The 26613-nt window shown below is 43.2% G+C and overlaps 1 protein-coding gene across 2 annotated transcripts in view; it reads left to right on the forward strand.

Moving 5' to 3' along the window:
• The first annotated feature begins 431 nt into the window (after positions 1–431).
• Positions 432–26613, forward strand: part of Fbxo42 (F-box protein 42) — a 92745-nt gene continuing 66563 nt past the window's right edge. For both annotated transcript variants that reach the window (XM_008822646.3, XM_029558401.1), the window contains exon 1: positions 432–646. The gene's annotated coding sequence lies outside the window, so the exon portion shown is untranslated. The remainder of the gene's footprint in view (positions 647–26613) is intronic.

Below are 26613 nucleotides of genomic sequence, written 5' to 3' on the forward strand. Positions count from 1 at the left end.
AGCCAGCCTGGTCTACATAGAAAGTTAGTTTTAGGGCAGCCCGTGCTATGTAGTGAAACCCTGTCTCAAAAAAAAAGAACAAAAAACGGTGCTATTTACAATTCACTTTGCTGTCCACCCAAGCAGTGAGATTCCCTCCCCTGGCGATAGCCAAGGGCACTTTCATCCTGTGCTAAGGGTCCTGGGGGGAAGGAGTACAAACGACTTAATCTCCGGGCTAAATCCATTTTAGTCTGCACCCATCAGGAAAAGAGCCCTAGTTGCCCACATAGTGCAGGAATGCTCCTGGATGAACGAGAAACTCGGCTCCCTTCGGCTCTTTTCAATATGGCGCCGCCCAGCGGCCGCGGCGCGCAGACCCTCGGCTCTGACGTGAGTGCGCGCGCGTCCTCTGCGCTTTCCCCGGCGCATGCGCAATCCGCGCTGTCTGCTCCGGGTCCGGGTAGCCGCGCCGGCGGCAGCGGCGGTGTTTGAGTGAAGGAAGATGGCGGCTCTGGGCTGCCCGGGGTCCTGCCAGCTGTGAGGATTCCCCGAGTACCGCCAGCGCCGGCCTGAGGCAGAGCGGCCCTGCTCTGGCCCTGTCTCTGACTCCCTCACTGCGGTCGTCGGAGAAACGAAGCCGAGAGCGTGGAGCGGGCTGGGCCAGGTGAGGCCTCTGGGCGCCCGGGGGCCGCGGCCGGGACCGACGCCTCCTGCGCTTTACGTCCCGGGGAGCCCCGCGCGGGCCCCGAGGCCTGCGGTCCTGGCGGGTCTGGGGAGGGTCTTGCTATCGTTGTCCTTGGTTCCCTTGGGGGAGTCGGGGAGCGGAGCCCCTGGCAGCCAGGCGCGGGATGGGTGGGAACCACCTGTCCCTGGTCCCCAGCAGGGAGGTTCTCCTTCCTTCACCCCGGGCTGCAGAGGATGGATGTGTGGCCGCGGCCACCGTGGCTTTAAGGGTGTCCTCGAGTCTCACCCCGCCCCCTGAACCCTTAACTCCGTGCGAGAAGAGTCGGAGACTGCTGCCCCTCGGAAATGGGGGTCGGTGGGCTGCAGCGAGGGGCTCGGAAGGTGCAGCTGCAAAGAGATGATTTGGGGATTTGGCTGAGAAAACGGAAGCCATGCGCTGCGCTTCCTGACCCCTAGCTTTCCGAGTGCTTGCTTAGAAGTGGGAACTGCGGATCTCCCGGCTGGAGACAGCAGCAGTCCACGTTGTGATGAAGGCTCTCCCTGCTGAAAATTGTGTGTGCTGAGAAGGTGGGAACGAATTTGGGAATGAAGAAAAACACAATTGGGTGAGATCTTGATAGTCGCAGTAGAGTAACTTCAGTGTGGAGTGACTTCATGATTGAAACCTCTGGATTTTAGTTCAGCTTCCGAATAACCGATTGCTTTGTCTGTTGGATCTCCCGATTTTTATTAGGAAAATAAAAGCTTCATTTCTTAATGGTTAGAGTGTTTGGACTTCTCTATGGTGGTATTCCGATGGCTCTAGATGCAGAGCTAGACACCTTACCCGTTTTCACTTACGGGCAGCAACATTGAAGTGTTCTGTCATTGATTTTTTTTTTTTTGAACAAGTTTTTTTTTTGTTCAGATGCTAATAATTGGGAGACTTGAGTTTAGTTTCTTGTGGGTAGAGAAGATGGTTTAATGCATTACGGTCTTTTCCTTGGGGAAGGATGGCTTCTGTTGGAATTGTGCTGTGGGGAGTCATTCGGGGATTGCTTTTGCTTGAACACAACCAAATATCTTTTGTAACAAATTGGGTTTTGCTCTGCTTCAGAATGATGACATCATGGATTTAAAGGGACCAGGGAAACTGCAGAAGGAATACCGTCACTTAGAATTCTGTCTGTAGCTCTTACACTCAGCCGTGATGGTCTGTGTCACCTTCCTGACTTTGAGCTTATTCATGTGCCTAGTTAAGTGGCTTTTCTATCGCATGTTATCAGTTTATATCCTGTTTGCTTTAGATAAACCCAATTTAATATATCATTCAGTCCACATTGAGCCATGAATGTGTTACGCTCTTCAAAAAGCTTTTAGTGACAACTATTAAGTTAAATTGAAAGCTACTTGGTTTAATATTAGGTAGTTCTTTGACCATTTTTTTCCTTTTCTTAGTGTCTTCTGTAGACATTAGACTTTCTTAGTGTCTTTGCTAAAAAATGTAAACTTGAACCGAGAGTAGGAAATAGGAGAGCCGTTCTGCATAGTAATTTGCTAATAAAGCTCCTGAAATCAGTGGACTGAAACATCGGTTGGTTTGACTTGCTTCCTTGGCATCATATGTTACATTGTGCTAAATCATCATCAGGTGTTGATGCAACTTTATGACATCATTTATTGTTCAGCATTTCGGCTTTTATTCCTGACCCCCTCTCAGGCACAAAAAGGAAAAGACATGGAAAAACAGTGTCCAGTGCTTCTTAAAGTCCATTTCTGCTGGGCGTGGTGGCACACACCTTTAATCCCAGCACTAGGGAGGCAGAGGCAGGTGGATCTCTTTTAGTTTGAGGCCAGCCTGTGCTACATAGTGATTTCCAGGCCAGCTGGGGCTACAGGGAGACCCTGTCTTAAAAAGACCAAAAAAAAAAAAAAAAAACATTTCTAGACGGGCTGTATTGAATATCGTTTGGTGTAGTTTAAGCCCTTCAGGAAGAATCAGCAGCATTACCGCTACCTATTGTAAAGAGCAGGCAGTGGAAGGTTAGCAAAATTGACCTATGAGCATATTGGTCTCCAGAGAAGTATTTTAAAGATGAAAAATACCTGATGATTATCTTTGTGTTTTCAGAGTGTTTTAGTTAGTGAATTAACAACTCTTTGAAACACAAAGCTGTTTGATTCAATAATGGTATTCCCATTTCATAAGATCAGTTTGTGGATAAAAAGCCGTCATGTTTGTGAATGTGTTTAAAGAGTGTAAAGTACCTGGGAGTGTGTCGGTGGTACAACCTTGAATCCCAGCACTCAAGAGGCAGAAGGGGGCAGGGGTTGGTTAATCTCTGAGTTCTAAGCCAGCCTGCTCTGCATAGCAAGTTCTAGGCTAGCCAAGGGTACACTGTGAGACCCCGTCTCAAAAATTAGTTAATGAAACAAAAAGGAAATATAAGAGGCTGGAGAGATGCTCAGCTTTTAAGAGCACTGGCTTCTTATGCAGAGGACCCAGATTTGGTTCCCAGCACCCACGTGGCAGCTAACAACTATAACTCCAGTTTCAAGGGGAACTGGCCTCCACAGACATTGCACGCTTGTGGTGCACTTAACATATATGTAGGTAAAGCACTCATACACATAAAATAAAAATATATTTAAAAACATTTTAAAGGAAAATAATGATTGTTTCTTTTTGACAAGCATCTGTTGAAGGGCTCTCTGTGTGCTGGGCATTGAGGGAAGGAAGTCCTGATGATTCTAAGATAGGGCAGCTTTTTATCTGAAGTTGCTTAGAGCCTGGTCAGAAAGCTAGACAAAAAAAACCACTGTGCTTTCTGTATTATACTACAATAAGTACACTAAATCCAACTAGGGGCATCAGGGAAAGTTTCTCAGATCTGAGAGTACTTTCTTCAACGTTTCTTGTCATTCTGTGATTGATTTATTGTCTCACTGTGTAGCCTGCCATTCTCCAGCCTCACCTTCCTGAGCGCTGAAATTCCAGGTTTGCACCACCACCCCTGGCTTATGAAAACATCTTAACAGTTCTGTTCTGAGTTCTTTCCAGCTTTTATTCATTCAGTGTCATGACAGTTCCCATACAGTGTGCCCCAGTTGTGGTCTCTACATTGTCAGAAATCTAGCAGTCTTGGGAGGGCTTTTCTTCGTGAGTCATAGGGACAGGTAACAAACAACTTGGAGCTGCAATTAAAGTTTCTCAGATTGCTAAGTGATGACAACTTTGGAGTGATGCTTTTTTATTTTGTTTTGCAAACTCCCCCTTAATGACAGGGTCTTACTATGGATATAACCCTGATTGGCCTGGAATTTGCTGTGTAGACCAGGCTGGCCTCAGTTCACCAAGATCCACTTGACCTGTGCACCCCCATGACTGGCTGCTGCTGTGGATTTTGTTGTTGTTTTTGGCAGTGCTGGGGGATTGCAAATGCTAGGCAAGTGCTCTGCCACTGAGGTATATTACCAGCCCTGGTTTACTTTTGGATACAGGGTCCATGGAGCCCAGGCTAACCTGGAGCTTGCCATCTTCCTGCCTCCGACTCAGCACTGTGTATTTTCACTTTGATACTATTTAGGTAATGTTTAGCCCTCCTCTCGGAATGTGACTGAAGATGGCTACTAGTATTGTTCCTTTTGTCCTAAAACTAAATAAAATGAGAATTTCCTTACTTTTTAATTTTTGGTAAAATTGACAGCTTAAGCCAGAATTACATTAAACTGTTTTATAGAATCTATTTATGTAGATTGAAGTTGCTTAGCATCTCTGTTGAATTTCTGCGTCCCAATATAAACGTACTTTAGTACTATCTGTATTTATAATTAATTTAACATATTGTTGCCTATATTGCAAAAAAAATCATGAATATTTGGTTGAGTAGAATTTTTCATGTAGTACTGTATTATCTGAACAGGTACCAGCTACATCTTAGCTGAAAATAAGTTTTTTTTTTTCCTTGAGACAAGGTCCCTATAGCCCCAGCTGGCCTAGAATTTGCTAAGTAGACAAGGCTGGCCTTGATCTCACAGAGGAATGCCTGCCTCTGCCTTTCAGGTGCTGGGATTAAAGGCCTGTACCACCATCACCATGCCTAGGTGATTTTTTTTTTTTTTTTTTTGAGACAAAGTTATATATCTGAGGGTGGCCATGAACTCACTATGTAGCAGAGGATGACCTTGAACTTCTGACCCTCCTGCCTCCACCTCCCTAGCAGTAGGATTACAGTCTGCACTACCGGGCTTGGTTTATTTGGTGCTGGGGATGGAACCCAGGGCTTTGTGCAAGCTGGGTAAACATTCTGCCAGTTGAGCTGCATCCCCAGCTCATTATTCTGTGTTGTGACAGTTTATTGTCTGTAGACAGCTCTGACCTATATATGTGTCATTTTAACATTACCTAGAGTGGAGCACATGATATATTTTATTTCTGAAATTGTTCCTGTGACATTATTCTAAAAGTCTTAGAAAATGATAACTTACTGGCACTCCTTTAGCTTTGCATTTCTATACTTAGGCATGTATTAGAAAATTTCCTGTGAATTCTGGTTGTTCTCATATTATTTTGAATTTGTAAAAGTTTTAATTTTATTTTCCAGTGTTCTGTGTTTTACTTCAAAAGGTGAAAGTATCTTATACTTTGAGATGGGAGAGATGCTTGTGTGATTTTATGTGTATGTAAATCTGAAAAGTATAGGGATTAGGTAACGCAGTAGTCATTGGAAGCATTTTACTGCTCTGAGTTGTTACCTGTCCCCCTTACTTCCCTTCCTTTCTTCTTCCCACTTGAACCCAGGGTCTTCTACATGCTCTGGTCGCAGCCTTACTCTGCCATTAAGCTACACCCCAGCCCCTAGCAGGAACTTATTTTCATATCTAGTAGTATATAGATGTGAGGTAGTTCAGTTGATTTCTATAAAGGCAAACAAGTTTAGTTTTAGTATTAGCTGCTAATATTCTTTTTATAAAAAATATTTTATTATTTTTATTTTATGTGTATGCGTGTATTGCCTGCATGTAGGTAAGTGCATCCATGTCGTGCAATGCCCACAGAGGACAGAAGAGTCTGTCGGATCCCTTGGAACTGGAGTTATGGACAGTTGTTAGCTGCCATGTGGGTGCTGGGATTTGAACCCAGGTCTTCTGTAAGAACAACCAGTGTTCTTAACTGCTGAGTCAGCTCTTCAGCCCCAGCTGCTAAAATTCTTTAGACTAGTTAGTATTCTGTATAATTTGATTTCAGAAAATTCACTAGTGTTGACACGCTCTTCCAAATTTGCATTCCTTTATTATTGCCTGGGCAGGATGTTCGTTCTTTACTCCTCATTATAAAAAATTTTTTTTTGCCGGGCATAGTGGCGCACGCCTGTAACCCCAGCTGTCCTGGAACTCACTGTGTAGACCAGGCTGGTCTTGAACTCACAGAGATCCACCAGCCTCTGCCTCCCAAGTGCTGGGACTACAGGTGTGCGCCACCATGCCTGGCCTATAAAAATTTTTAAAAAATATTTTACTATTATTATTATTTTTGGTCTTTTTGAGACAGGGTCTCCCTGTAGCCCCAGCTGTTCTGGAACTCACTATGTAGACCAGGCTGGCCTTGAACTCAGGAGATCCGCCTGCCTCTGCCTCCCTGAGCGCTGGGATTAAAGGCATGTGCCACCACGCCCAGCTATGTTTTTTTAAAATTTTATGTGTATGAGGTATTACCTGCATGTATGTGAGTGCACTGTGTTATACAATGCCACGGAACTCAGAAGAGAGCTTTTGATGGTTCAGCGGTTGGGAGTGCTGACTCCTCTTGCAGAGGACCCGGGTTCAATTCCCAGCGTCCACATGGCAGCTACGAACCGTCCTTAACTCCAGTTCCAGGGGAATCTGAAACCCTCTTCTGACCTCCACCACATTGCACTACACGGGTGTACTTACTTGCATGGAGGCAATACACTCATACACATAAAATAAAAATGGTGGATAGAATATTTAAAAAAAAAAAAAGAATATTTTTTATTTATTCTTTGACAAGTTCATACATGTATACAATGTATCTGGATCATATCCACTCCCAGCTCTTCCCTCCCTCTGATGTCCCCTACCAACAGATCTCTCTTCTTATCATCTGGTTTTTGTTTTTGTTTTTGCTTGAAACAGTCTCTATGCTTTTGTGGCTAGCCTTAATTTCTGCTCCTCCTGAGTACTGAGATTACAGGCATGTTGCCCTGATGGCTTCTCTTGTATTTTGTCAAAACAGGCTATGCTAGGTTTACCTTATACTCACTCTGTCCTTGAAGTCAGTCATTTTTCTAAGAAAACTTGGTGTCTTTTTATAGGGAAAGCCATTAGAAACCAGAAACCAAGATCTGGGAAAACAAAACAAAAAAAAGATGTAGTGTCACTTCAAAGGCAGAGGATTAGGAGTTCAAGGTCATCCTTGAATATATAGCAAGTTGAGTCCAGCTTGGGCTACATAAGATCCTACTTCAAAAAACAAACAAAACCCTAACAAAATGGGGGGTGGGTATGGTGGCACCTGCCTTTAACCCTAGTAATCAGAATTCCAGCATGCGGGAGACAGAGGCAGGCCAGTCTCTGAGATTGAGGTTAGCTTGGTCTGCATAGCAAGTTCTAGGCCAGATGGGGTTACAGGGAGACCTTATCTCAAAACCCCAAAAAAACAAAAAAACCCTGAAACCCAAAATGAAACAACTACCAAGCTCTGAGTGCTGGGATCCACACTACTATAGAATTGTCACTGTCTGTAGGCCCTTTTAGGAGGTAGAACTTGAAAATTGTGTGTCTGTGTGTATGTGTCTGTCAGATGTGTGCAAATAGCCACGTAGACCAAAGGAGAGCATTGGATCCCCTGGGACTGGCGTTCCAGCTGGGTTGTGAGGTGCCCAACATGAAATATGTTTGTTTTTTCTGTTTTGGTTTTTTTTGTTGTTTCTTTTAGTTTTGGGGGGTTTTGGTTTTTTTTTTTCTTTTTTTTTTAATTGAGTCACAGTCTCATGTGACTTAGAGTGGTCTCCATTTTCCTATGTAGCAGAGGTTAACTCCTGATCTTCCTCTGTCAGCCTTTCATGTGCTGAGATTACAGATTTGAGCCACTATGCCTGTGTATAGCTTTTTTGAGACAGGGTGTCACTATAGGCAAGGCTGGCCTGGAATTTACTATGTAACCCACACTGGCCTTGAACTCCTAGCTCCCCAAGTATGGGGTTGAATTCGGGACTACCACATCTGAGGATCAAGTCTTAGTTTTATTTATTTACTTTTTTTTTTTGGTCTTTTTGAGACAGGGTCTCCCTTGTAGTCCCAGCTGTCCTGGAATTCACTATGTAGACCAGGCTGGCCTTGAACTCACAGAGATCCACCTGCCTCTGCCTCCCAAGTGCTGGGATTAAAGGCTGTGCCACCATGCCAGGCCTATTTATTTACTTTTAAACATGGAAACTGCCATTAAATTTTATTGTATTTTATTTATTATTATTGTGTGTGTGAGGGAGAGAGAGAGCATGTGGAGGTTAGGGGACAACTTTTGGGAGTTGGTACCACAGTGGGTTCCTGGGATGAAACTCAAGTTATCAAACTTGAATGACAGGTACTTGTACTGCCTGTGCCATGCTGGCCCAAAAGGCTTAGTAAGATTTAGTTTGAGTAAGGTTAATATTTATTTTCTTTATCCCATGTATATGTAAAGTTTAAAGTATGGTATCCATATTCTGACAAATTACTGGGACAAATTTAAGAGGGGGGGATGGCCTCCCCCTATACTCATAGCACTTGGAACCTGAGGCAAGACAGTTGTGCGTTAATTCCAGGCCATCATGGGCTACAAAGCAAGACATCTGTCTTTTAAAAAATTTTTTTTGCAAAGCTAGGGATTGAGCCCAGGATATATAGATGACAGGTAAACAGCCTACTACTGAGCTGCATCCCTAATCCTTTATGATTCTTCTTTTTTTTTGGTCTTTTACAGGGTCTCCCTGTAGTCCCAGCTGGCCTGGAACTTGCTATGTAGGCTGGGCTGGCCTCAAACTCACAGAGATCTGCCTGCTTCTGCCTCCTGAGTGCTGGGACTAAAGGTGTGCGCCACCGCAGCTGGCCAGAAAAAATTTTTTAAAGAAATTTTATTATTTTTATTTTTTGCGTATGAGTGTATTGCCTGCATGTATGTAAGTGCACCCATGTCGTACAGTGCCCATGGAGGTCAGAAGAGGGTGTAGGATCCCTCTGAGACAGGCTCTCCTGTAGCCCAGTCTAACCTCCAATTTGATATTGTGGCTGACCTTGAACTTCTGATCCTCCTATTTCCACACCTACTTTATTTCATGCTGGGGAACCCAGGGTTACTACCAGCGAGTTGAGGGGTGGGAGAAGAAAAGAGAATATTACTAGATCTTTAAAATGGGAGCAGTCACTATGCGAAATACTATTGCCATTTTCAGAGCTGGAACCTTGAGGAGGGAATACTGGGCTGTGGCCGGTGCTTAGACTAACTTCTTTGTAAAGAATTTTTGCTAGTTTTTGGTTTGTCCTTTCAATGTTTTATGTACAGTTCTTCCTTTTCTCCTTTTCTCCTTTCCCCCTTTCCCACACACAAGGTTGTCCTGCTATGCATACTGTCCAGCACCATGCTCTTTTTATCTCTAACCCTGAAGGTCATACCCCTTGGGACAGGTGATCATTTTCACAGTCTTGGCATGTGGATAAACTAGAGTTTGTTCATATTGTCTCTCTTTGATGGATATCAGTAAATAATGCTTTACTGCTGAGGGTTTTTTTTTTTTTTTTTTTTTTTTTTTTTTTTTTTTTTCTTTTTTTTGTTTTTTTTTTTTTATTTTGATTTTTTTTTTTTTTTCTTTTTTTTGTTTTTTTTTTTTTGATTTTTTTGTTTGTTTGTTTGTGTTTATGGGACAGGGTCTCCCTGTAGCCCCAGCTGGCCTGGAACTCACTATGCAGACCGGGCTGGCCTCAAACTCATAGGAATCCGCATTCCTCTGCCTCCCGAGTGCTGGGATTAAAGACGTGCGCCACCACACCTGGCTATTGCTGAGTTTTTAAAAATAGATTTTTTGGGACCAGTCAGATGGCTCAGTGGCTAGTGGGGCCACTTGCTGCCAAGCTTGATAACTTGAGTTCAGTTCCTGGGACCCACATGATGGGAGGCGAGAACAGACCCCCCACAAGTTGTCCTCTAATCGTCCATGGCTGGCATGAGCCCACACGTACAGCACACACATGCATACACACAAGTTAATAAAATAAATGTAAAAATACATATTTTAAGATTTTGGTATGTTTAACTTTTAGTAGTATAACTGGGGATTTTCAGAACTTGCCTCCTTGGTGCTTGCTGATACAATTAAGATTCCTGAATCTATCTGTAATTTCTTTTTTTTTTTTTTTAACTCCTAAGGTGCTAGGATTTGAACTCATGATCTCATGCATGCTGGGCAAATACTCTACTATGGAGCTATATCTATCCTTAGTCCTTTTTTGTTTATTTAAGATAGGGTCTGTGGGGCTGGAGAGATGGTTCAGTCACTGTTAAAAAGCACTGACTGCTCTTGCAGAGGACCCGGGTTTGATTCCCAGCACCCACATGGCGGCTATGAACTGTCTTTAACTCCAGTTCCAGGGGAATCAGAAGCCCTTTTTGACCACCACGGCATTGCACGACACAGGTGCACTCACACACATGCACACAATACACTCATACACAAAAAAAAACAAACAAAAAAAACCAGGTCTGTGGGGCTGGAGAGATGGCTCAGTGGTTGAGAATAGTGGCTGTTCTTGCGGAAGACCTGGGTTCGAATCCCAGCACCCACATGGCAGCTAAGAGCTGTCCATAACTCCAGTTCCAGGGAATCAGACAGCCTCTTCTGTCCTCCGTGGGCATTGTGCGACAGGGGTGCACTTAACCTACATGCAGGCAATACACGCATACACATAAAATAAAAATAATAAAATATTAAAAAAAAAAAAAAAGATAGGGTCTGTGTTGCTTTGAATGAGAATATCCCTCACAGGCTCCAAGTATTTGAGCATTTTTACCTCCATTTGGTGGTACTGTTTTGGGATGTCTTAGAAGGTGTGGCTATCTTGGAGGAAGCATGTCACAGGGGGTGGGCTTAGAGAGTTCTTAAGCCTTGCTGGATCTCCAGTTGCTCTCCTTTCATGTGTCTGCTTGAAAATGTGAGAGCTTAGCTTCTGCTCCTCTTCCAGCCACCTCTGCTGCCGTGATGGACTCTTGCCCCCTTGGAACTGTAAGCTAAATAAACTCTTCCTTTTATAAGTTCCCTTGGTCATAGAGGTTCTATCACAACAACAGGAAAGTAGCTAATATAGGGTCGCACTGTGGTCCCCTATCTGGCCTGGAACTTTCTAACTGGATCAGGCTTTTCTCAAACTTGTGATCATCTTGCCTTTACCCCCACAAGTGCTGGAGTTCAAGGCATGAGCTATACCACACCTAGTTCTGTGTGTGTGTGTATATGTCTGTGTGTGTATTTTAAAACACACTTCTACTAGTTGTGGTGCTTTGAATGAGAGTGTCCCTCATAAGCTCTTAGTTTTAGACTCTTTTTTTTTTTTTTTTTTTTTTTGGATCTTTTTGAAACAGGGTCTCCCCATAGTCCCAGCTGTCCTGGAACTCACTATGTAGACCAGGCTGGTCTTGAACTCACAGAGATCCACCTGCTTCTGCCTCCCAAGTACTGAGACTACAGTTGTGCACTACCAATGCCCGGCTTAGTATTTAGACATTTTGTCCACAGTTGGTGGGGCTGGATCTGGAGTTACGGACAGTTGTGAGCTGCCATATGGGTGGTGGGAACTGAGCCATGGTCTTCTGCAAGAGCAGCCAGAGTTCTTTACTGCTGAGCCATCTTTCCAGCCCATATGTACATATTTTAATATGAACTTAAAAATCAAAATAAAATTTTGTTTACTGAGAATTTGAAGTGTCTGGTAGAGTGATTTAGGAACAGTGCTTGACATGGATGTCATCCCATAGCATAGCATTTCCAAGCTTAGATCTCCAGCATTGAAAACGGGACAAAAATGAGTAAGAACTTGGAGTGCTTCTGCTTGCTCTTTTGCCTGTGCAATCCACCTCTGAATACTCTATCTAGCATTTCTCCTGTTGGAAATTTTTGTTTTTGCTTTTTTGTGGCGCTTAGGATTGAACCCAGAGCCTTGAATATGCTGGCCAAGTGCTCAGCCACCCTGCTTGAAGGTTTAATTTATGATTTGTAGTATCGAAGAAGTAACAGCTGAGTATGGTGTCACACACCTGTAATTTTAGCACTTGGGAGGCTAAAGCAGGAGTATTGAGGTTTGTGGTTAATCTGGGCTATAGATAGACCCTGTTTAAAAAAAATGAGATGGTCAGCCTGGTTTACACAGTGAGTTCCAGGCCAGCTGGGGCTACAGGGAGACCCTGTCTTAAAAAGGACCCCCCCCCAAAAAAAGAATAGTTAAGTCTTTACAACCAAGGTATCTTTCTCTTGTATGATAATATTATTTGTGGTGGGAAATTATCCATATGTCAGTGTGCTGGATAGCTGTAGTGTCAACTTGACATACCTGGGTTGAGGAAGCCTCATTTGGGGAATTGCCTCCATTGAACTGGCCTGTGGCCATGTCTATGAAGCATCGTCTTGATTGATGTGTGATGTGGGAGGGCCCAGCCCACTGTAGGTGGTGCCACCCCTGGGTAGGTGGGCTTGTGTTGCATAAGAAAGCAGGCTGAGCAGGGGCCAGGGGAGCAAGCCAGTAAGCAGCGTTCCTCCTTGGCCTGTGCTCCAACTCCTGCCTCCAGGTTCTTGCCCTGAATTCCTACCTTGGGCTCCCTGATGAACTGTGATCCAGGAGATATAAGCTGAATAAACCCTTTCCTCCCCAGGTTGGTAGTGGTCAGAGTATTTTGTCACAGCAATGAAGAGACAAACTAGGACAGTTTAATTTTAGAGTTTGTAAACTGATCCAGATTTGTAAATGTGAAGCAGTGAAATTAGGGTATTTATTAGTATATGTTTTTTTTTTTTTTTTTTTTTTTTTTTTTTTTTTTTTTTTTTCTTTTTGAGACAGGGTCTCCCTGTAGTCCCAGCTGACCTGAACTCACTATGTAGACCAGGCTGGCCTGGAACTCACAAAGATCTGCCTGCCTCTGCCTCCCAAGTGCTGGGACTAAAGGTGTGCACCACCATGCCTGGCTGTATGTGGTATTTTTAATTAAAAAAATTTTTTTCGGGGAGGGGAAATGATTTAGTGGTTAAGAGCACTGGCTGCTCTTATAGAGGACCTGGGTTTGATTCCCAGCACCCCCAGTGGTGGCTCTAGTTCTTGGGTATCTGTTGCCCTCTTTTGACTTCCAGGGGCATTGCATGACACAGGTGCACTTACCCACTTGCAGTAACCCAAACACATAAAGTTAAAATAAATTAAAAATTACTTTTAAGCCGGGTGTGGTGGCACACGCTTTTAATCCCAGCACTCGGGAGGCAGAGCCAGGTGGATCTCTGTGAGTTCGAGGCCAGCCTGGTCTACATAGTGAGTTCCAGGACAGCTGGGACTACAGAGAGACCCTGTCTCAAAAAGACCAAAAGAAAAAATTACTTTTAATATTTTATTTATTTATTTATTTATTTATTATTTACTTATATAGACTAGGCTGGCCTCGAACTCACAGAGATCCGCCTGCCTCTGCCTCCCGAGTGCTGGGATTAAAGGGGTGCACCACCATGCCCGGCCTATTATTTTTATTTTAACTGTATGAATGTATTGTCTGCATGTATGTTACTGCACCCATGTCATGCAATGTTGTGGAGGTCAGAAAAAAAATGACTTTTAAATGCAATAAAAACTTACAGCTTTGTATAAAATTGTGTGGCAGCAGAATTTAATATCACTTTCTTTGAAAATATTCGGGGAGTAGGAAGATGATAGTCCAATGGTTAAGAGCACTGGCTGCTCTTGCAGAGGGCTTGGTTTGGTTCCCAGCACCCACATAGTGGCTAACAACCATCTGTAACTCAGTTCCAGGATGCCCTTTTCTAGCCTCTGAGGACACTACACACATATGGTACACATATATACACTCAGACATATGTAAAATAAATAAATAAATCATTTTTTAAAAAGTAAATTTATTAATTGGATCCCCTGGAGCTGGAGTTATGGATGCTTGTTAGCTGCCATGTGGGTGCTGGGATTCAAACCCCATCTTCTGCAAGAGCAGCCAGTGCTCTTAACTGCTGAGCCATCTCTCCAGCCCCATAAATAAACCTTAAAATGAAAATATTGCATTCTGCACAGTCTTTTTACATAAAATACTGCCTTTTAAATTTTCTGATGGATCATTATTTTTACCACAGAATTGGTGCAGTATGCAAAATTAGTATCCCAAGACCATAGCAGATTAAAAGGTCAGATGGAAATTAGTTTTTCTTTTTCTATCATTTTTAAAACATCTTTTTTGAGAAATGGTCTCACTATACACACACACACACACACACACACACATATATATATATTTGCACATATACATATATACCTACACACAACACACACACACACACATATGTATATATTTGGCCTGGATCTTGCTATGTAGATCAGGCTGGCCTTGAAGTCACAGAGATCCACTTGCTTCTGCCTCCCAGTGCTGGTCATTCTATCCATTTTTTTTTTTTTTCCCTTTGGTCTTTTTTTGAGACAGGGTCTTCCTGTAGCCCCAGCTGGCCTGGAACTCGCTATATAGACCAGGTTGGCCTAAAACTCACAGAGATCCGCCTGCCTCTGCCTCTTGAGTGCTGGGACTAAAGGCATGTGCCACCATGCCTGACTACAAATTTTTTTTTAAAATTTATTTGAGTCATTTATTTTTATGTGTATGAGTATTTTGCCTATATGTATATAAGTACACCACATGTGTGCAGTGCTCATGAAGGCCAGAAGAGTGCATCAGATTCCCTGGAACTGGGGTTAAGGATGATTTTTAGCTGTCATGTGGGGTGCTAGGAACCAAACATGAGTCCTCTGCAAAAGCAGCCAGTGCTCTTAACTGCAGAACCATCTTTCCAGCCCCTGTACAAGTGTTTTGATGGCTAGTATGTTTATTGGTATGTGTGTAGTGCCTACGAAGGCTGGAAGAGGGAGTTAGAGCTGCCATGAGGATGTTGGGAGTCGAACCTGGGTGCTTTGGAAGAACAGTGATTTGTAGCTATCCTCCTGCCCTCCTGCCTGAGGGAAGTTCACTACAGAGCAGCACCTAAACTTAGGGACAGTCTGCAGGTGCGTTTTGCATTGTGTGGCCACCGTAGCTTTTGTTTTGTTGTTTTTGAGACAGTCTCACTCTGTAGTCTTGACTGGGCTGGAGCTCATGTGGACCAAGCTGGCCTTTGAACTTGCAGCAGTCCTCTAGCCTCAGCCTCCTGAATGCTGGGATTACAGGCATGAGCTACTATGTTAGGCTGGACACTTATCTGAAGGCTTATTTGCTACCTTGAAGCAAAATTCTAGCTGTGCATGTTGCATCTTGATTACCTTTGTGCTGTTGCTTTTGTCTCGAATTCATTGGAAACTATAGCAATGAGAACTGAAATGCAGGTATTATTATTATTATTATTATTATTATTATTATTATTATTTTGGTCTCTTTGAGACAGGGTCCCCCTGTAGCACTAGCTGGCCTGGAACTCACAGAGATTCTGCCTGCTGGGATTAAAGGCATGTGCCACCATGCCCAGCAAAATGCAGGTTTTAATTAAGCAAGTGATTAGTGGGTAGAATTGTGACTTGTGAGGTGGTGAAAAGTAGGAACTGTCTGTATTATTTATCTAAATTGGCTTTGGTCTTGTAGGCCACCTCACTCAACAAATATTTGCACAGCTGTAAGATAGTGAGGATATTGTATGAAAGGAATAGGTTAGAAGGAGGGCTTAGCTGGGCATGGTGGCGCACACCTGTAGTCCCAGCACTTGGGAGGCAGAGGCAGGCGTATCTCTGTGAGTTCAAGGCCTGCCTGGTCTACACAGTGAGTTCCAGGCCAGCTGGGGCTACAGGGAGACCCTGTCTCAAAAAGAGCCCCCCCCCAAAAAAAAACCCAAAAAACAAAGGAGGACTTACTTAACTGAGGAACAAAGACCAGAGATCCAAATCTGTTTTAGAATGTTGGATGAGGAGCAAGGAGGTTAGTGGCTGAATGAAATCCGTTGGAAAAAGCCACTTATCTCATTGTAAGCACTTGGTATCTGTGGTAAATGCTGTCTAGTAATTTTATTTTTTGTTTATTTCAATATTATTTTCATTTTATGTGTATGAGTGTATTGCCTGTATGTATGTATTGCCTGTGTCATGCAATGCCTGGAACTGAAGTTATGAGTGATTGTTAGCTGCCATATGGGTGCTGGGAATCAAACCTAGGTCCTCTGCGAGAGCAGCCAGTACTCTTAATTGCTTAGCCATCTCTCCAGCCCCATTCTTTTTTTTTTGTTTTGTTTTGTTTTGAGACATTGTCTCTCAGTATAACCTAGGGTGGTCTTATACTTTCTGAGTGTTCCTAGGCTGGCCTAGAACTGAAGATCTTCCTATCTCAGCCTCCTGCGTTGTGAGATTACAGATGTGTGGATTGTACAGTCCCTGCCTCCCAGCCAAGCAGTAGAATACACGGATTAGGTGCCCTCTGATTCAGTTCGGTTATGATACTATCTGGAGATAGTTTCAAATACCAAGTTGAGGGTTCAGCCCCGCCAGTCTGATCCCATTTCAGATGCCAGTCGCAAGTCTCAGCATAAACCCGTGTGTTTTAGTCATGCTTCTGATGGACTAAGTCTAAGTCCAGTTTCTTGCAGCTCCCTCCTTGGGCTTAATTTACTAGAAGCTCACAGAACCTTTGCAAACATTTATGTTTACTACTTTATTATAAAAGATAAAGATGAGCTGGGCATGGTGGCTCACACCTTTAATCCCAGCACTCAGGAGGTAGAGTCAGGTGGATCTCTGTGAGTTCAAGGCCAGCCTGGTCTACATAGTTCCAGGATAGCTGGGGCTACAGGGAGACCCTGTCTCAAAAAGACCAAAAAAGAGAGAAAAAAAAAGATAAAGATGAGATTCTAGATTGCTAGATGGCTCAGTAGTTAAAGAGTGCTTGCTGCACAAGTATGAGAACCTGAGTTTGGATCACAGCACCCACATAGCAAACTGGATGTAGTACCACACAGGTCTATAACCACAGCACTGGGGGGTAGAGACAGTAGGATTTGCTAGCCAAAAAGCACTAGCTCCAGATTCAGCCAAAGACCCTGCTGGAAATGGAGAGTGAGAAAGGACACCTGATGTCCTCCTCTGGCCTCTGTGTGTACACATAAGCACTCATATTCCCACACACATGCATACAATACGCATGCGTGCACATGTGTGCACGCACGCGCACACACACACAATAAAGGCTATAGATAAATGGAGATGCCTATAAGTCATGTAGAAGGTGTATAAAGCCTCCATGTCCCCTCTGGTGAACCTCCAGATGCCTCCACATACTCAGTAGTCTAGAATCTCCCCAAATCCACATTTTATTTTATTTTATTTTATTATTTTTTTGGCCTTTTTGAGACAGGGTCTCCCTGTAGCTCCAGCTGCCTGGAACTTGCTCTGTAGACCAGGCTGGCCTTGAACTCACAGAGATCTGCCTGCCTCTGCCTCCCAAGTGTGGAGGCGTGTGCCACCACACTCCGGCTTTATTTTTGTATTTTTGAGACAGTGTCATGTAGTCCAGACTGGCCTCACACTCTATTATAGATGAACATGACCCTGAGTTCCTGATCCTACCTAGAATGCTGGAATTATAGGCTTGTATCATACCTATGTTGTGAGCTTTTATGGAAGTTTCATTACATAGGTTTAATTGAATCCTTAGCTGTTGGTGATCAAATCAACTAGGGCAGTGGGGATTCAGAGTTCCTAGGGCTCTGGAGTGTCTCAGATCGTATCTCCCCTGGGAGTCTGCCTGGACATGCAGTCTTTGGAGACCGAGACCCCTGAGTTCTGGGATTTTAATCTCTGGAGATCTCGCTGATGCCTCCAAAATGTTGGGAGGTGTCTTACCAGAGGAGACCACTCAGACACAGAAAATTGCCAAAAGAAAGTCTTTATAGCCAGCCAGTGACTATACTGGGCATTTGATCCTAAGTGCAGCTGGACCAAAGTTCTCTGTTCCCACACTTTGAGTTAGCACACTCTAGTTTCAGTTGCTGATATCTGCTAGGGCTGTAAGATGGTTTAGCTATAGTTAGTCCTGAGGGTGCCCCATCACACCTCAGCCCCTTCTCCAAGTTGGAGAGTCTGCCCAAAGTGCTAAGCTTCAAAACATTCATAGTCTTTCCTGTGACCAGCCCCAGTTTTGAAGCTACTGGGGCTGCCAGCTTTCAGTCTACTCAGTAGTGTGCAAAAGATACTACTTTGGAAATTCTGCAGCTTTTAGGAGGTGTATGCCAGGAAACAGGAGAAAGGTCAATTACACATTTCACAGTATCACAGTGTACAGGAATTCTTAGCATTCAGCACCTTCGGGGTACACTTTGCAACCATTTATTAGCTTAAAGGGCTTTATGATCATTCCTGGCATACATGTCAGTAATCCCAGCACTGGGGAGGCTGAGACAGATGGAGCAAAGCAGGTTTGAGGCCAGCCTAGGCTACATATCAAATCCCTGTCTCAAAAACAAAAACAAAAAAACGATAAAAAAAAATAGTATTGACTGCCAGGTGTGGTAGCACATGCCCTTCATCCCAGCACTTGGGAGGCAGAGACAGGCTGATCTCTGTGAGTTCAAAGCCAGCCTGGTCTACATAGTGAGTTCCAGGTCTGCTGGGGCTACAGGGAAACCCTGTCTCAAAAACACCAAAAAGGAAAAGGATTGACATTGAGGACTGGGAGTATAATAATATTGTGCTGCCTATAAGCATAACGTGCTAGGTTTGACCCAACACTACAAAAAAGAAAAAAAAAAGGTATTGCTGTTGAAAAGGTACCTATTAATGTGTTAGATGTACAAGTGGGAGGCAGAGAGATGAGGCTTCAAAAGTGAACAGACTTTCTGTTAAATGAGAAAGGTTAAATGGCTCATACAAGTTAAACATTTGCAGAACAGATATTCCTTGTGGAAGAGATTTCAGCTGTGCTTTGGATGCTGTCTGTGTAGTCCTTTCATCTCCTGTTAAATTATGTGGGTAATGAAAGCTACAGTTAGGACCAGGTGTGGTAGTGCACACCTGTATATCAAGCGCTTGGGAAGTTGAGGCAGGTGGATTGTAAATTTGAGGCCAGCTGGGCTACATAGTAAATTCCAGGCCAGGGCAGCTTAAGCTATGAAGACCCTGTTAGACCATCATTGATAGGATCATTTCTCCCATTGGTGAATACATTAGTTTTCAGGTTTCTATTGTTACAAAGAAGGTGCATGAAACCTCCACTTAGGCGTGTGTTGTGCACAGTTAAGGATGTTTGTACTGGAAAGCTGCCTGAAAATTACCTTGCTTAGTTAACCCCGCTCCCTATTTGCCTATTTTAAATTGATACTGTCAAGTCCAGTACATTTTTGAACTTCCTTCCTCTGTTTGCATTCTGCCTGTGCTGTCACAGAAATACTTGACCAGGGGGCTGGAGAGGTGGCTTAGTGGTTAAGAGCACTGGCTGCTCTTGCAGAGGATGTGGGTTCGGTTCTCAGCACCCACATGGTGGCTACCAATCATCTGTAATTTCAGTTCAAGGGATCCAGTGCCCCTTTTTGGCCTTTGTGGGCATTTTGTTCATATGATATGTATACACTCACACAGACACATAAACTAAAAATAATAAATTTTTTTTTCTTCTGTCTTTTTGAGACAGGGTCTCCCTGCAGCCCCATCTGGCCTGGAAGTCACTATGTGGACCACGCTAGCCTCAAACTCACAAAGATCTGCCTGCCTCTGCCTTCCAAGTGCTGGGATTAAAGGTGTGCACCACCATACCCAGCTAAATAATAAAATCTTAAAAAAAGAGAAATACTTGAATAGGATTTGCAGATATATTAAAAGAAAATGTTTGGAGAAAAGCATTTCACTATGCAAAACTGATTATACAAAGTGAAATGAATTAAAGTTAATAAAAGTATTTCTTTTATTGAAACAGATCTACAATGAACCAGAAAAATGCACTTCTTAAAATTGAAACTTCAGGGCTGGAGAGATGGCTTAGCAGTTAAGAACACTGGTTGTTCTTGCAGAAGACCCAGATTGGAATCCCAGCACCCATATGGCATCTAACAACTACTGTCCAGTCTCAGGGTGTAGGACAGCCTCTTCTGTTCTCTGTGGGCATTACATGACACGGGTGTGCTTACCTACATGCAGGCAATACACTCATACACATAAAAAGAAAAAAAAAAAAAGAAACTTTGAGGGGTTGGAGAGATGGCTCAGCAGTTAAGAACACTGACTGTTCTTGCAGAAGATCTGGGTTTGAATCCCAGCACCCACCTGGCAGCTAACAACTGTCTGTAACTCCCAGGGGATCTGACAGCCTCTTCTGTCCTCCAAGGGCATTGTACAACACAGGTGCACTTACCTACATGCAGGCAATACAAGCATACACTTAAAATAAAAATAATAAATAAAATATTTGGACTGGAGAGTTTCTTACAGTTGAGGCATAGTCAACAGAACAACTCTAATGAGGCAGGAAGTGGCCACGGGAAACTGAAATGGTTATTTATTTATTTTTTTAACTTAAAAAATTTTTATTATTTTTATTTTATATGTATGAGTGTATTGCCTGCATGGTGTCATGCAATGGCCATGGAGGCCAGAAGAGGGCATTGGATTCCCTTGGAACTGGAGTTACAGATAGTTGTTAGCTGCCACGTGGGTACTGGGAATCGAACCTGGGTCCTCTGCAAGACCAGTCAGTACTCTTAACTGCTGAGCCATCTCTCCAGCCCCTGGAAGCTTGTTTTTAATTTTGGTTGTAGAACTGGGTAGAGAAATGGTGTTTACCACCATATTTGATGATACTACTCCCTTGTACATGTTCATCTAATATGTGGATTTTTTATTTACACATCTTGCTCCATTACCCTTTGTAATCCATTTAATGTACTTTTTTAACCTGACTGTACTCATCCGCCTGCCTCTGCCTCCTGAGTGCTGGGATTAAAGGTGTGCGCCACCACGCCCGGCTTATTTATTATTTTTATTTTATGTGTGTATGAGTGTAGTGCCTGAATGTAGGTAAGTGTACCTGTGTCGTGCAATGTCGGCTGAGGACAGAAGAGGCTGTCAGATACCCTGGAACTGGAGTTACGGACAGTTGTTAGCTGCCATGTGGGAGCTGGGATTTGAACCCCGGTCTTCTGCAAGAACAGTCAAGTGTTCTTAACTGCTGAGCCATGTCTCCAGCCCCTTGAAGTTTCTTTTCTTTTTTTTTCTTTTTTTTTCTTTTTTTTTAAATGTGTATGAGTGTATTGCCTGCATGTAGGTAAGAGTATCCATGTCATGCAATGCCCACAGAAGACAGAAGAGGCTGTCAGATCCCCTGAGACTGGAGTTACGGACAGTAATTGTTAGATGCCATACAGGTGCTGGGATTCCTACCTGGCTCTTCTGCAAGAACAGGCAGTGTTCTTAACCACTGAGTCATCTCTCCAGCCCACGAAATGGTTATTTTTAATTTTTTTTAAGTCATTTTTTAATCCAAGGGAAACTTTCATTTTCCTCCTTTTTTACTGATTCCTCTGCATCCTGGAGAATTTTCTGACTTGTATAATTTTGGAATGAGGTTTGGACTTTTTCCCCCTTTTCCCCTTCAGTAGCATAAAATAACATTGCTGAGAATCTATATTAAAACTTCAATCTCTGGGGCTGGAGAGATGGCTCAGCGGTTAAGAACACTGATTGTTCTTGCAGAAGACTCGGATTCAAATCCCAGCACCTGTGTGGCAGCTAATAACTGTCTGTAACTCCAGTCCCAGGGGATCGGACAGTCTCTTCTGACCTCCGAGGGCATTGCACAACATGGGTGTACTTACCTACATGCAGGCAATGCATGCATACACATAAAATAAAAATAATAAATAAAAATTTTTAAAAAGTTTTAAAAAAACACCCCCAAAACTTCAATCTCTATGGACTAAAGAAGCTTCGATTTGACTGTAATGTTCTCAGTAAGAATAATAAAGCTTGATTAACATAATCAGTTGAATTTTAGTAGATAAAAGTGAAATAAGGTGTTAGTTAAATCTAATAATTTAGACCTAAATAATATAGTGAGAGTACTGGGTATGGTAGTACAGCCCTGTAATCCCAGCAGTCAGGAAGCTATGGCAGGACGGTTGCAAGTTCAAGGCTAGCCTAGAGTACAGAGACTCTGAAAAAGGAAAAAAAAAAGCACCTGTTTCTAATGCCCCCTTTGCTTTATACTGTTTTTTACAGTAAAAACATTTGTTTAAAATTAGTTATAGCCGGGCATGGTAGCACATGCCTATAGTCCCAGCACTTGGGAGGCAGAGGCAGGCAGATAGCTGTGAGTTCGAGGCCAGCCTGGTCTACATAGTGAGTTCCAGGCTAGCTGGGGCTACAGGGAGACCCTGTCTCAAAAAGACCAAATAAATAAATACATAAATACATAAAGTTATATGCCAAATTATTATAGACACAATTCTATACTTTGAAGATTATTATCATCTTAAATATAAAAGTTGGTGAGTGGTGAGGTGACTTGGTTAAAAGTGCCTGCTTTATAAATCTGACAACCTTGAGTTTGATCCCGACAACCCACACAAAGGTGGAAGGACAGAACCAACTCTGGCAAGTGGTCTTCTAAATTCCACGCGTGTACCCCTCCCCATCATGCACACACAAAATAATAAATTTAATTTTAAAAAGTTCCCTCTCAGTCGGGTGTGGTGGTGCATGGCTTTAATCCCAGCACTTGGGAGGCAGAGGCAGGCGGATCTCTGTGAGTTCAAGGCCAGCCTGGTCTACATAGTGAGTTCTAGGACAGATGGGGCTCCAGGGAGACCCTGTCTCAAAAAGACCAAAAAAAAAAAAAAGAAAGAAAGAAAAGTTCGCTCTCAGGTGCAGTGGCACAAGCCTCTGTAAATCACAGCCCTCGTAAGTGCACTTGTGTCATGCAATGCCGACAGAGGTCAGAAGAAGGCATTGGATTCTCTGAAACTGGAGTTACGGACAGTTGTTAGCTGTCATGTCAGTGCTGGGAACCAAACTCTGGTCCTCTGCAAGAGCAGCCAGTACTTTTAACCGCTGAGCCATCTCTCCAGCACCAAAAGCTAATTTAGACAATGTTTTATTATTATTTTATGTGTATGAGTATGATGCCAGCATGTGTGTAAGTGCACTTATGTCATGCAATGCCAGTGGAGGTCAGAAGAGGACATTGGATTCCCTTGGGACTGACATGTCGTGGATGGTCATTAGCCGTCATGTTGAGGAAACCCTGTCTTTTAAAATGTGGAGCAAGCAATGTCTCTATTTGGGGTTGAAGATGTGGCTTAGTGATGGTTGCCTAGCATGCACAAGGTCCTGGGCTCAGCTGCCAGCACTGCTCAGAATGGGGGACTATCTAACTCTCACCAAGGCATAGGTTTGAACGTTAAAGTTTAATTATGCTTTTTCAGAATGAAGCATTTTACAAAATGAAGCATTTTGCTGAGTCTAGAATGCATGGTAATTGAAACCAGTACCTTTTTCTTGACCAGTTTATACTCAGTAGCAAATCCTCTGACTGAGGCATATAGGCAAGGAAAGTGACCTTCAGTTTGTTCATTTCTCCAGCGTCCTCTGAGACATGAGATGCTTTTATTATTGACTGTTGTAAAGAATGGTGTGGTTCTGGAACTGCAGAGATGGCTCAGCGGTTAAGAACACTGGTTGTTCTTGCAGAAGACCCCAGTTCTAATCCCAGCACCCACATGGCAGCTAACAACTGACCTAATTCTAGTTCCAGGGGATCCGACAGCCTCTTCTGTCCTCAGGCATTGCACGACACGGGTGCTCTTACCTACATGCAGGCAATACACGCGTACACATTAAAAATAAATAAATAAAAGAAAAAAAGAATGGTGTGGTTCAAGCATGGTGGCACACACCTGTAATTCTAGCACTTAGCAGGCTGAGGCAGGAGGGTCACAAGTTTGAGGACAGCCTGAACTATGTAAAGAGTTTTGGCCTGGAATCTATAAAAGACCTTGTTGCAAAAATAAATAAAAGAATGCCATGAAAGTAATGCTGCTGGGCATTTGAGAAGGTACTGTATTTTCCTATTTTATTAAATGGGACTTGTAACTGGATGACATAGACATATTAACCACTGAAAACACCCTCACTCCAGCTGACATCTTTTATTAAATGTGGGATGCTTTATGGAAGAAGCTCTGAATCTGTGTATCAGAGGAACTCACAGTTTACTAATAGCAACAGTATAACAGTAGTTATGCCAAATTATTCTATTCCTAGACTTTGTATCTGTGTGTGTCAAAACATCAGCTGCCAGGAGCTAGGGAGCCTCCCAATTATGAGCTTCTGTTACTATAGATAAGATATTTTAATATCTTGCATGCGGTCAAAACATCCGTCTGAGTACCAAATGGTTTTTACCCTTTTCTCTAGTATTCTGTAACTGGCAAATTGTCAGTTTAAGAAATAGTAATGTGAAAATCTTCCATTCCTCCACCTCCTGTTTGAGGCTCAGAAATCCTGCCCATTCAGCTCAGCTCAGTGCCAACTCTGTACCTCTTACCATAGTATTTGAGGCCTCTTTTCTCCTGAAGTGCTCAAGCTTGTCTGATACCACATATTATTCATCATATGCTGTCCTATGGTGCTGTTGACTTAGGTCTTCAGCTCTTACTGGTTATCTTCTTTCTGTACTTTGTGTGGGGGCTAAACATAGTTTGTTGTTGTTGATTGGTGGTATATTTTAAGGCTTAGAATGAGTCATAATTTTGTGGAAGTCCTTTATTCTGCAGTATTTTGTATTTTCAGGAGTAGCATCTTGTGTTTTAGCTCACATTGATGCCTCTGAGGTGGGTAATTTGAGTTCATAATGGCATCTATGTAAGGCTGCTGCTTTGTTCATCAGTATGACCTTCCCTTAATTTAAAAAATCTTTTGAGGGCCTGGAGAGATGGCTCAGTGGTTAAGAGCACTGGCTGATCTTGCAGAGGACCAAGGTTCAGTTCCCGGCACCCACATGGTGGCTAATAACCATCAGTGACTCCAGTTCAGAGGATCCAACGCCCTCTTCTGACCTCCTCGGGCATTGCAAGACATGGGTGTACTTAAATACATGGAAGCAATACACTCGTACACACAACTTTTTTCTTCTTTCTTTTTTGGTCTTTCTGAGACAGGGTCTCCCTGTAGCCCCAGCTGGCTTGGAAAACACTATGTAGACCAGGCTGGCTTTGAACTCACAGAGATCCACCTGCCTCTACCTTCCAAGTGCTGGGATTAAAGGCATAGGCCACCACTCCCAGCAATAAATTATTTTTTAAAAAAGTCTTGAAATTATGAAAAGCAAACTTGATATTTTAAATCTGCAACTGCCTTTTAAGTGAATTGACTGAATTTCAACTTTATTATTTATGTGTGTGCATGTGTGTGTGCACATATGCATTGTGGTGTATATATAGAGGTCAGAACAACCTATGGGAATCAGTTTTCTCCTTCCACCATGTGAGTTGTGAGGACTAAACTGAGATTGTCAGTCTTGGTGGGAAGTGCCTTTACACGGGCTCTAATTTTAACTTTCATAGAGATATGTTTGCTCCAGTGGCGTGTCGGATGTCTAGGTATATAGAAACCAAAGGCTCCAACCAGATATTGTACTAAATTCCCACAGTGACTTTCCTATTCGTAATGAATGATTTCATTCCCATCTTGAATGTCTTTGGGATGACTGCTGTGAATTTCCTCCCGTGCACTGAGACTGAGGGTGGTGGGTTGTCATTTGCTTTTTGCAGACTCCTTATGAAGCAGGTGGGGGAACTTTGCTTACTCATGGATAAAAGTTTTCTTTTTATTTATTTATTTTTTTTGTTCTTTTTTGAAACAGGTTCTCCCTGTAGCCCCAGCTGGCCTGGAACTCACCATGTAGACCAGGCTGGCCTGGCACTCACAGAGATCCACCTGCCTCTGCCTCCAGAGTGCTGGGACTAAAGATATGTACCACTACATCCAGCTTCCTTAATTTTTTTTCTAAAAATAGTTTCCTGAGTATACTGTGAGGGGCAGTAGGGTTGGTGGTAACTACAGTACTGCCCAGAGTAGTCAGTGACTTACCGTGGGTTACACAGCACTGAAGCCAGAAACAGTATCCAGATCTTCCAGTGTCTTAGTCTGTTTCTCCATTGCTGTTACAAAACACTCTAACCAATACCAACTTGGAGCCCAAGATAGGAACCCGGGGCAGGAACCTGGAGACAGGAGCTGGAGCACAAGCCACGGAGGAACACTGCTTACTGGCTTGTTCCCCTGGCCCCTGCCCAGCTTGCTTTCTTATGCAACACAGGCCCACCTGCCCAGGGGTGGCACCACCCACAGTGGGCTGGGCCCTCCCACATCACTCAACAATCAAGAAGGTGCCCCATGGACATGGCCACAGGCCAGTCCAGTGAAGGCAATTCCCCAATTGAGGCTCCCTCAATCCAGGTGTGTCAAGTTGATACTAAAGCTATCCAGCACAATTGACGCCTTGTCAACTTGACACACAAACACATCGCTATTAAACCATAACCTTTCCAATTCTTGTCCCCAAGGCACAATATTAACATTAACATCACAACATAAGACAGCACATCCTTAAAAACCCCATAGTCCTTAAAATCCAAACACTTAAAAGTCCATAGTCGCTCTCAAAAATATCTTAACTGTGCATAGGCTTTTGTAAAATACAAAACA

Source organism: Nannospalax galili, unplaced genomic scaffold, assembly GCF_000622305.1.
Source record: "Nannospalax galili isolate Female #2095 unplaced genomic scaffold, S.galili_v1.0 scaffold548, whole genome shotgun sequence".
NCBI lineage: Eukaryota > Metazoa > Chordata > Mammalia > Rodentia > Spalacidae > Nannospalax > Nannospalax galili.